This window comes from Anser cygnoides, chromosome W, assembly GCF_040182565.1.
Source record: "Anser cygnoides isolate HZ-2024a breed goose chromosome W, Taihu_goose_T2T_genome, whole genome shotgun sequence".
Lineage (NCBI taxonomy): Eukaryota > Metazoa > Chordata > Aves > Anseriformes > Anatidae > Anser > Anser cygnoides.
In genome coordinates, this window is record NC_089911.1 from 2,778,590 (window position 1) to 2,789,738 (window position 11,149).

An 11,149-nucleotide genomic window follows, 5' to 3' on the forward strand; every position below is an offset into this window, starting at 1 on the left:
TTTTTCTTGTGTTCTCCTTTTTTCTATTTTTTTGTTTGTTTGTTTTTTCCTTTTTTTTTTGTTTTCTGGCTGCAATGTCCTCGATCACTGCATTGATTCGTCGCAAATCATGCAGTAATCTCCATTTCCTGCTCTTCTTCTTGATAACAAACACTGGTGAGTTCCATAGGCTGTTTGTCGGAACAATATGTCCTTGTTGGAGTTGTTCTTGAACCAACTCCTGCAGACTACTGCTCGGAAAAGAATCAGTTGAGCAATTCTAGTTCCCTTTGGTATTGACAATGATGAAGATGGTGTCCAAGCCATAGCTTGGATTTGTCCATTATAATCAGCATCAATTATCCCCGGCAAAACAAACAATCTGTTCAAAGTTGTACTTGATCGTCCTAGCAGCAATACGCTGCAGTCATTCCCAATTGGTCCTTTGATGTTCAATGGAATTTTATGAATGTGAGTACACCACAATGTGGCATCTGTTACTATGGAGGCATCCACTCCGGCACTCCCTCTGGTTCTTGCTGAAAGGGTGTCCACGGTGGTAACCGTGGCAGCGGGGCTGCAGCGCGGAACCCTGCTCCACCGTGGTACTCCATGGACTGGCAGGGGGACAGCCTGCTTCACCATGGTCCTCACCACAGGCCGCAGGGGACTTCTGCTCCGGTGCCTGGAGCACCTCTCCCCCTCCTCCTTCACTGACCTTGGCGCCTGCAAGGCTGTTTTCACTCCTCTCACTCTCCCAGCTGCTGTGTGGCACAGCGTTTTTTTTCCTTTTTTTTTTTTTCTTTTCTCTGTCTTACATCTGCTCTCACAGAGGCTCAAACAACATCACTTATTGGCTCGGCTCTGGTCAGCACCGGGGCCCTTACCTAACATGGGGCAGCTTCTAGATTCTTCTCACAGAAGCCACCCCTATGGCCCCTGCTACCAATACCTTGCCATGTAAACCCACTACATTCCAATATACTCTTACTTTACAATTATCACAATCTTCACAAACTTCACTTACATCAAAAAGAAAAAGAATTCCCCACACCAAAATAAACGTAACATCATCACAACACCGACGAGGTGGACAATTTACACACACACCACCCCTCGTCCCTTCACCACACTAATATGAAACATATTCCTCACAATTGCTGCTTTCTTAAATTCTTCACAACTATTACATTCATAAAAAAATCCAGTCCATGTTTTGCCCGTTACTTCTCTCAACTATCATCCTTATCTCAAATTCCTTGAGCCCCATGTTGGGCGAGTAAAAAACCATAAGGTTATCATGGATTTGGGGTAGGAGGTTTAAAGAAACCAATCTTCCAGCAGTATCAGACAATAAATGGCACAGAAACTATAATAATGCTGAGTCGTACTGGAGCAAACAATTTGTGAATAGCATATGCCGACAGAAATGTGCCTGTACCAGCAGCCCTTTTAGATTGCAGCGATGATTCACTGAAAACAAGTTTGAAGGGAACTGCAGTCATATCCACACCACTTGACACAGCCAGGTAGAAGATTCCTAGAGATACTAATGAAATTCCAACATGGAATGAAACCCCTACAGCACCATATTCTTTGAAAACTTTTTTCAGCTGCTGGGATTTATTGAGTTTGTGTTCACTGCTGAGATCTGTGGCTGCCTTTTCAGGGGATCCACCCACATACTTGGCCGAGCTGCCGGCGGTGGCCCGCAGCGCCAGCAGAGGGGTCGGCGGGCTGGGGGGGGGGGCCGGCCCGGCGGGGGGCGGGGGGGGCAGCAGCGGCGGCGGCGGTCGGCGACGAGCGGGGGAGCGGCGGCGGCGGCGCTTGCGGCCGCGCGGGCTGCCGCGGAGCGCGGGCGGTGCGCGGCTCTGCCCGGCCACGCAGGGCGGACAGAGCGGGGGCCCGCGGGGCGGCGGGCCCGGGCGCAGCAGCAGGCGGAACATGGCAGCGCACGGTGCACGCGGGCGGGCGCCCAAACCGGAGAAACAGTATCACAGTATCACAGATTTCTAGGTTGGAAGAGACCTCAAGATCATCGAGTCCAACCTCCGACCTAACACTAAGTACTCCACTAAACCATATCGCTAAGCTCTACATCTAAACGTCTTTTAAAGACCTCCAGGGATGGTGACTCCACCACCTCCCTGGGCAGCCCGTTCCAATGCTTAATAACCCTTTCGGTAAAGAAGTACTTCCTAACATCCAACCTAAAACTCCCCTGTCGCAACTTTAGCCCATTCCCCCTCGTCCTGTCACCAGGCACGTGGGAGAACAGACCAACCTCCACCTCTCTACAGCCTCCTTTAAGGTACCTATAGAGAGCGATAAGGTCGCCCCTGAGCCTCCTCTTCTCCAGGCTGAACAAGCCCAGCTCCCTCAGCCGCTCCTCGTAAGACTTGTTCTCCAGACCCCTCACCAGCTTGGTCGCCCTTCTCTGGACTCGCTCGAGCACGTCCATGTCCTTCCTGTAGCGAGGGGCCCAAAACTGAACACAGTACTCGAGGTGTGGCCTCACCAGAGCCGAGTACAGGGGCACAATCACTTCCCTAGACCTGCTGGCCACACTGCTTCTTATACAAGCCAGGATGCTGTTGGCCTTCTTGGCAACCTGGGCACACTGCTGGCTCATATTCAGCCGACTATCAACCAATACTCCCAGGTCCCTCTCGGCCAGGCAGCTTTCCAGCCACTCATCTCCCAGCCTGTAGCTCTGCTTGGGGTTGTTGCGCCCCAGGTGCAGGACCCGGCACTTGGCCTTGTTGAACTTCATGCAGTTGACCTCAGCCCATCGCTCCAGCCTATCCAGATCCTCCTGCAGAGCCTTCCTGCCGTCGAGCAGATCGACACACGCACTTAGCTTGGTGTCATCTGCAAACTTACTGAGGGTGCACTGGACGCCCTCATCCAGATCATCGATAAAGATATTAAAGAGGACCGGCCCCAGTACCGAGCCCTGGGGGACACCACTAGTGACCAGCCTCCAACCAGATTTGACTCCATTCACCACAACTCTCTGGGCCCGGCTATCCAGCCAGTTTCTAACCCAGCGAAGCGTACGCCAGTCCAAGCCCCGAGCAGCCAGTTTCTTGAGGAGAATGTTGTGGGGAACGGTGTCAAAAGCCTTACTGAGGTCAAGGTAAACCACATCCACAGCCTTTCCCTCATCCACCAAGCGCGTCACTTGGTCATAGAAGGAGATCAGGTTCGTCAAGCAGGACCTGCCTTTCATAAACCCATGCTGACTGGGCCTGATCGCCTGCTTGCCCTGCAAGTGCCGCGTGATGACCCTCAAGATAATCTGCTCCATGAGCTTTCCTGGCACTGAGGTCAAACGCAGCAGCCGGTGGCAGGGCGGGCGGGCGGGTGCCCGGAGCTGACAGCGGGGCGGGCGGCGGCGCTGGCGGCAATCGTACGGCACCAACAATTGACCAGTCATAACATTTTCTGACAGTGACTGAGTAAAATGGTGCGTATAATCCATATGTAGTCAGTCTTTCTTAATTCTTTAATTAGGTCCCAGTGAAAGGCATTATATTCATTTGGACCGTTGGGTCGCACCTGCACCGGGAAAGCCATTCCTACCGGGTCCCCGTCCTCTAGCGCTTCCCGGCGCACCAGCTCCCATCGTTCCCGCGGGTCGAAAGCTCGGGCCCGCAGGGAAGCATTATCGGCGGCAGGCAAGGCGGGAGCCGAGGGGGGTCAGCGGGGAGGGGTTCTGCGGCGGCAGCGGGGAGGGGCTCTGCGGCGGCGGTCCGCGGCTCTCTTCCTTGTCATCCCCAAGGCCAATCAAATTGCACCGCTCTGGTGACCTTGCAGGCTCTGATCTCGGTTCGGCTGCTGTTATTGCCTGGGCAGCGGCGTTCTGTACTTCCTTTTCTGCCTGCCACGATCTTAAAGTCTCAGTCACCAGCCGCCACATAGTCATCACCTCAGCAGCATCACCTCAGTATCCCCACTGGACGCTGCTTCCCATATTTTTTCCCCCGCTTGGTCCCAAGTTTTTACATCAAATACTGTGGAAGCCACTGAGGGGAGCCCTTGTTTTCGCAAAAATTTCAATAATAGCTTTATCTTAAACGGATCATATTTTACTCCCCTGTCTATTAAGAGTTGCGTTAGTAGTTTCACTATAGCCTCTTCCTCTGCCAAAAGGCTAGCTCCCATGATCAATGCCCAGTCGCTCACCTGTCCTTCAGGTGATGTCCCGGGGTTGAAGCTGCAATCCAGCTGCGAGCTTGACTCATTCAGCTGGGTTCCCTTCGGATGCTCGTGCAGCGCTGCTCCTCCCCTATCACGTCGGGGTCACCATTTGAAGGGATGCAAGACACGGACTCCTGATGGCTCTTGAACAAGAGGCGTTTACTGCTCTTTTTCACTACTACATATACTTTCCCCGTAGCCCCACGCGTTGTCCACGCGCCCGAATCTGTCATACAATTGGTTAGAGACCCTCAGACGCACCTCGAGCCAGCCAGCAATTGGCCACTGCCCAAAGCTCATCTTTAACACTGTAGCCAATTTACTTTATCTTGACCTTGCTCAAGTTTTCGTTTCTACCGCTTGTTTCCTCATTATGTGTGTGAAACAGCGCAAAGCCACCTGCGAATTCCTTTCCTACAATCCAGCTGGTGCTTTGTACCCTTTCCTAGATTTCTCTGCTGAATGGATTGTTTAGTTAAAGCACTGACAGCCCACCACCAGTTAATCATGTGATCCATACCAATACACTATTTGGCCCATGGGCAATACAGTAGCATCATTGTTGCAAAGCACAGAATAAGAAGACAGAGGCATATACTAACAGTTTGGGACAGACAGATTCATCTGATTAATTTTAATGAACAACTAGGCCAGGAAAGCAAACCCGACCATCTGTGCTGCAAAGACACTGAATGCTGGAATTTTTTCCCCCTCATCATCATATTGCTATCTCAGCACGTGCTAACTTAAAACCTTTCCCATAAAACATGTCCTTCAATTGCGATCATTTGGATGCAATTTGGTTTCTGCTTCCACTTCCCCCCTGTTGATATGAGTGGGGTGGTTGTTGTTGCCGTTGGAAATGCTTTGACATCTCTCTCTCAGTTTCTTAATGTTCTTCTGTGTGACCTTGTCCAATCAAATCTAACAGTTACTGGCATACACACTTATGACTCAATCTGAAAATATGCACAATTATGTGCTAGTCGTTTGTGATTTGTAATTAACGGTGCTTAAAAAAATATGCATCTAGCTTCCTAATGAAGTAAAGAAACAGGCACTGCCCTGTTGCAGAATCTGAGGGTGCAGGAAAAGGCATATTACATGTTCTTTTACTGCATATTAAATTACTAAACTTGGAGTAGTGCCAAGAGGCCCACAAGCAAATACAAATAAATTAAAAAGATCCCAGTCACATAAAGAAACCAATAGCAGTGTGAGAGTCAGCAGCTCTTTCAGTCATTATTTCCTGGAGTCATTTACCCAAATTTAGGCCCTCAGTTTATGCTTCTGGTCTTCCCTGGTTTCCTTTGCTGCCATGAGGAGGGATAGAGTTGTCTTCTGCATCGCCAGGATGATGAGCTCCATTCAAGATCGATCTCAGCCTCTGGAAACACTACTTGCTCTGCATATAGAAGGAGTGTGGCGGAAACAGGCTCCCGATCTCACAGAATCACAGAATTGTAGGGGTTGGAAGGGACCTCGAGAGATCATCGGGTCCAACCCCCCTGCCAAAGCAGGTTCCTTAGAGCAGGTTGCACAGGTAGGCGTCCAGACGGACCTTGAATATCTCCAGAGAAGGAGACTCCACAACCTCCCTGGGCAGCCTGTTCCAGTGCTCCGTCACCCTCACCGTGAAGTTCTTTCTCATATTGGTGTGGAACTTCCTGTGCTCTATCTTGTGGCCATTACCCCTTGTCCTGTCCCCACAAACCACTGAAAAGAGGTTGGCCAAATCCCTCTGTCTCCCACATTTAAGGTATTTGTAAACATTAATAAGATCCCCTCTCAGTCTTCTCTTATCAAGGCTGAACAGACCCAGGTCTCTCAGCCTTTCTTCACAGGGAAGATGCTCCAGGCCCCCTATCATCTTTGTGGCCCTCTGCTGGACTCTTTCCAGGAGATCCTTGTCTTTTTTGTACTGGGGAGCCCAGAACCGGACACAGTACTCCAGGTGAGGCCTGACCAGGGCAGAGTAGAGGGGGAGGATCACCTCCCTTGACCTGCTGGCCACACTCCTTTTAATGCATGCCAGGATCCCATTGGCCCTCTTGGCCATGAGGGCACACTGCTGGCTCATGGTCAACCTGTTGTCCACCAGGACCCCCAGGGCCTTCTCCGCAGAGCTCCTCTCCAGCAGGTCATCCCCCAGCCTGTACTGATACGTGCAGTTGTTCCTTCCCAGGTGCAGGACTCTACACTTGCTCTTATTAAACCTCATTTGGTTTCTTCCTGTCCATCTCTCCAGCCTGTTCAGGTCTCGCTGAATGGCAGCACAGCCTTCTGGCGTGTCGGCCACTCCTCCCAGCTTTGCGTCATCGGCGTACTTGCTGAGGGTGGACACTATTCCCTCATCAAGGTCGTCGATGAGGATGTTGAACAAGACCGGACCCAGCACCGACCCCTGGGGAACGCCGCTAGTCACAGGTCTCCGGCCGGACTCTGCGCCGCCAATCACCACCCTCTGAGCTCGGCCAGTCAGCCAGTTCTCAACCCACCTTACTGTCCACTCGTCTATCCCACACTTTCTCAGCTTAGCTAGCAGGAAGTCGTGGAGACAGTATCAAAAGCCTTGCTAAAGTCAAGGTAGATGACATCCACTGCTCTCCCCCCATCTACCCAGCTGGTGATGCCATCATAGAAGGCAACGAGGTTGGTTGAGTACAATTTCCCCTTGGTGAATCCATGCTGACTACTCCTCATAACCTTCTTCTCTTCCGATTGCTTGGAGATGGCATCCAGAACAAGCTGTTCCAACACCTTTCCAGGGACAGAGGTGAGACTGACTGGCCTGTAGTTTCCCGGATCCTCCTTCTTGCCCTTCTTGAAGACCGGAGTGACATTGGCTATCCTCCAGTCTTCAGGCACCTCTCCTGTTCTCCAGGACCTTTCAAAGATGATAGAGAGTGGTTCAGCGATCACCTCCGCTAACTCCCTTAGCACACACGGATGCATCCCATCGGGGCCCATGGATTTGTATGCACTGATCCCAGTCAGACGCTCCCGAACCACTCCCTCGTCAACCAGGGGGGAGATCTCCACTTCCCAGACTCCTTCTCCGCCCTCCAGGGTCCAGGAGTCCCGGGGGGGAGTCTTTGAAGCAAAGACTGAAGCAAAGAAGGCATTAAGTATCTCCACCTTCTCAGCGTCCCACGTTACCAGGACACCCCCCTCGTTCAGCCGGGGACCCGCATTATCCCTAGTCTTCCTTTTACTGTTTACATACTTAAAGAAACCCTTCTTATTATCCTTTATCTCTTTTGCAAGCTTCACCTCCAGGTGGGCTTTAGCCTTCCTCGTCGCGTCCCTGCAGGCCCTGACAACACTCCTATACTCCTTCAAAGAGGACAGGCCCTTTTTCCACATTTCATAGACCTTCCTCTTCCTTTTGATCTTGTTGATGAGCTCCTTGCTCATCCACGCAGGTCTCCTGCCCCCCTTCCCCGATTTCCGACTCTTAAGGATGCACCAACCCTGAGCTTGGAAGAAGTGCTGTTTAAATGCTGCCCAGCTCTCACAAGCACCCTTGCCTTCTAGCAATCTAGCCCATGAGATACCCCCAAGCAGGTCCCGGAAGAGGTTGAAGTTGGCTCTCCGAAAATCCAGAGTAGCAATACTACTTTTTGCCTTACTTCTACCCCCAAGTTCCATCTTGAACTCCACCATCTCATGGTTGCTGCATCCCAAGCTGCCCCCAACCTTCACATCCCTAACAAGCTGTCCTGGTTCCAGTTAGGACAGAGTTAAGTAGCTCATAGTAGCTGGTAGGGTGCTATGTTTTGGATTAGGATGAGAAGAGCGCTGATAACATGCTGATGTTTTAATTGTTGCAGAGCAGTGTTTACACCAGGCCAAGGACTTTTCGGCTTCTCGCTCTGTCCTGCCAGCGAGCAGGCTGGGGGTGCAGCAGGAGCTGGGAGGGGACAGACCCAGGACAGCTGACCCAAACTGGCCAAAGGGGTATTCCATACCATCTGACGTCATGCTAAACAATATATAGGGGTGGCTGGCCGGGGTGGGGGGGCCGGCTGCTCGGGGATAGGCTGGGCATCGGTCAGCGGGTGGTGAGCAATTGCATTGTGCATCACTTGTTTTCTTACACATTATTATTGTTAATACTATTATCATTATCACTATTATTATTATTATTGTTATTATTATATTCCTTATATTCCTGTCTTAATAAACTGTCTTTATCTCAACTCACCGGCTTCACTTTCCCGTTTCTCTCCCCCATCCCAGAGAGGGAGGGGGGAGGGTGAGCGAACGGCTGTGTGGTGTTTAGCTGCCAGCCGGGTTAAACCACAACACAAGCCCATCCCTGTTGGTAAGAACAAGGTCCAGAAGCACCCCCCGCCTCTTCGGCTCCTCCACCACCTGCGTCAGAAAATTATCTTCAACACACTGAAAGAACCGTTTAGACTACATGTGCCTGGCTGACTTGCTTTCCTAACAGATATTTATATAATTGAAGTCCCCCATGAGAACCAGCACCTGGGATCGCGAGGCTACTTGCAGCTGCTTGTAGAAGGCCTCATCGACCTCCTCCTCCTGATCTGGTGTCCTGTAGTACACCCCCACAACAGTGTCCCCCATACTAGCCTGCCCCTTAATTCTCACCCACAAGTTCTCCACTTGTTCTTCACCCTCCCCCAGGTGGAGCTGGGTACATTCTAATTGCTCCCTCACATAAAGGGCAACTCCTCCCCCTCGCTTCCCCAGCCTGTCTTTCCTAAAAAGGACATAGCCCTCCATGACAGCGTTCCAGTCATGCGAGCTGTCCCACCACGTCTCTGTGATTGCAATGAGATCGTGGCCCCGTGACCATACACAGACCTCAAGCTCATCCTGTTTATTTCCCATGCTTTGCAGATTGGTATACAGGCCCTTTAGGGAAGCGGCAGGCTCAGTTACCCCTAGAGGGATGCAAGAAGAAGATTCCAGATGGAGTATCGGGAATATTACTGTTATCTCGTTAATATTATGTTGGGAATATTACCGATATCTAGGCATCATTTAATGCCTTTGCTTCTGCAGCTTGTGTTCAGAAAAATTAAATTCTAACCAAAAATGTAATTACAAATGTACAACATCTAAGGGAAACCCCTAGAGCAGTCTGGACACCTTAGCAGTGTGGACAGAGCAACCTGTGGAGCCAGATCCACCGTGGCCACATCTGTGAGACTTCTATCCAGTGGAAACCTTTACTAATGAAACTTCCCCTCTTTGGGTGTGTAAAAGAATGCTCGTGCATGGCTTTTCACTGGTCTGAGTGGATACATCAGCTCAACTGGCATTAACTCAGGTATCTCTCCAATTGCTCTAGGCAGACATAACCCTATTATTAAAAATATTATTGGGTTAAAACGAGGCACATGAAACAGTGCTGGACGCACTGATTCATGCTAATTGCAATAGCTCTGTTTCTCTTTGCTGAGCCAGAGGCATTTGGAAGCTGATATCTGTTCCATTAACAAATAAGGATGTTATAGTGCCACAGGGTGAAAACATATTACATGTGTTAAATGGGTGGGCTCATTGAGTATAAAGCACTGTCAACAGTCGAATCATTTCGGTTATTAGTTTTTCAGTTGATGGTGGCAGGATGCAAAGTCATGCAGGGATTACTGGGGGGGGGGAGAAAAGAAAAAAAAAGAGGAAATCTAGTTAATGGACAAAAAGTGGTCATGATTAAAAAAATAACAGTAAAGTGACGTCTGTATGTTCCTTCTTTGGTGAGAGGATTAGTCTGTAACATATTCACATGGATATGGCAGGACTGTGTGAGAAGTTACAGGGAACATCCATCATGTACTACATGTTTCCAAAAGCCTCTCCACACTCATTCTGACATGAATATCTGTGCTTACTTACTAACCTACTGCCTCAGTGCTTATTAGATAAAGCAGAGCTGTCTTCTGATTTTGTTGAACACCAGTTTTAGTGTTGCATGCTTTCTGGAGAAGAAACTTTTTCTTCATTTCTGTAAGTTCTTTTAGTCTGATCTCTCTGGGACTTTAGCTGATGAGTAATTGTTGCTAAGGTTTGTTTTACAAAAAAGCTTTCTTAAAATGTTTATAGTTAATAGATTCTAAGGTTTAAGGAGACTATAGCAACTTAGTATTCTGTTCTCCTGTGTGTCATCAGCCGAAAAAGTCTGTATCGATGCTGTCATGTACTTTTGGATAGTGGTATACCATACCATTTAGACAGAGACACCAGAAGAGAGACGTGTTCTCACAGCTGGAGCTAAGTGAAATCTCAAGGATGAACTCCTCACCAACTGCTCCAAAAAAAGACATATATGGATCAGCTGAAAAAGACTACTCTGTATAAAAAATAAGAATTCTCAGAGAAATCCGCAGTATGTTGTTTTATTGAGAGAGCTGGAATATATAATTTCATCACAACACTTTAGATACCTGAACAGAGGTGGCTAAACCATATAAATGTCTTGGAGTGTCTGATACATCTATGTGCACCTAAGAGATGCAACAGAAGACCCACTGAAGACCTGCTGCACTTCTGCAGAATCAGGGCTGGAGGTCAGGTGGGGTAGCCCAGTGTTGTGGTTTAACCCAGCCGGCAGCCAAGTACCACACAGCCATTCACTCACCCTCCCCCCTCCCTCTCTGGGATGGCGGAGAGAATCAGGAAAATGAAGCCTGTGGCTTCAGATAGAGACAGTTTATTAGGACAGAAAAGAAAGGAAAATAATAATAATGATGATGATAATAGTACTACTAATAATAATGTATATGAAACAAGTGATGCAGAATGCAATTACTCACCACCCGTTGACCGATGCCTAGCCTATCCCCGAGCAGCCGGCCCCCCCACCCCGGCCAGCCACCCCTATATATTGTTTAGCATGATGTCAGATGGTATGGAATACCCCTTTGGCCAGTTTGGGTCAGCTGTCCTAGGTTTGTCCTCTCCCAGCTCCTGCTGCACCCCTAGCCTGCCC

The 11,149-nt window shown here is 49.6% G+C and overlaps 1 long non-coding RNA gene across 1 annotated transcript in view; it reads left to right on the plus strand.

The window, feature by feature from the left end:
* The window catches only part of LOC136788734 (uncharacterized), a 175,802-nt gene extending 166,739 nt beyond the window's left edge, over positions 1–9,063 (plus strand). The window contains exon 3 of the long non-coding RNA XR_010827361.1: positions 8,016–9,063. This is a non-coding gene — a long non-coding RNA (uncharacterized lncRNA). The remainder of the gene's footprint in view (positions 1–8,015) is intronic.
* Positions 9,064–11,149: the final 2,086 nt, after the last annotated feature.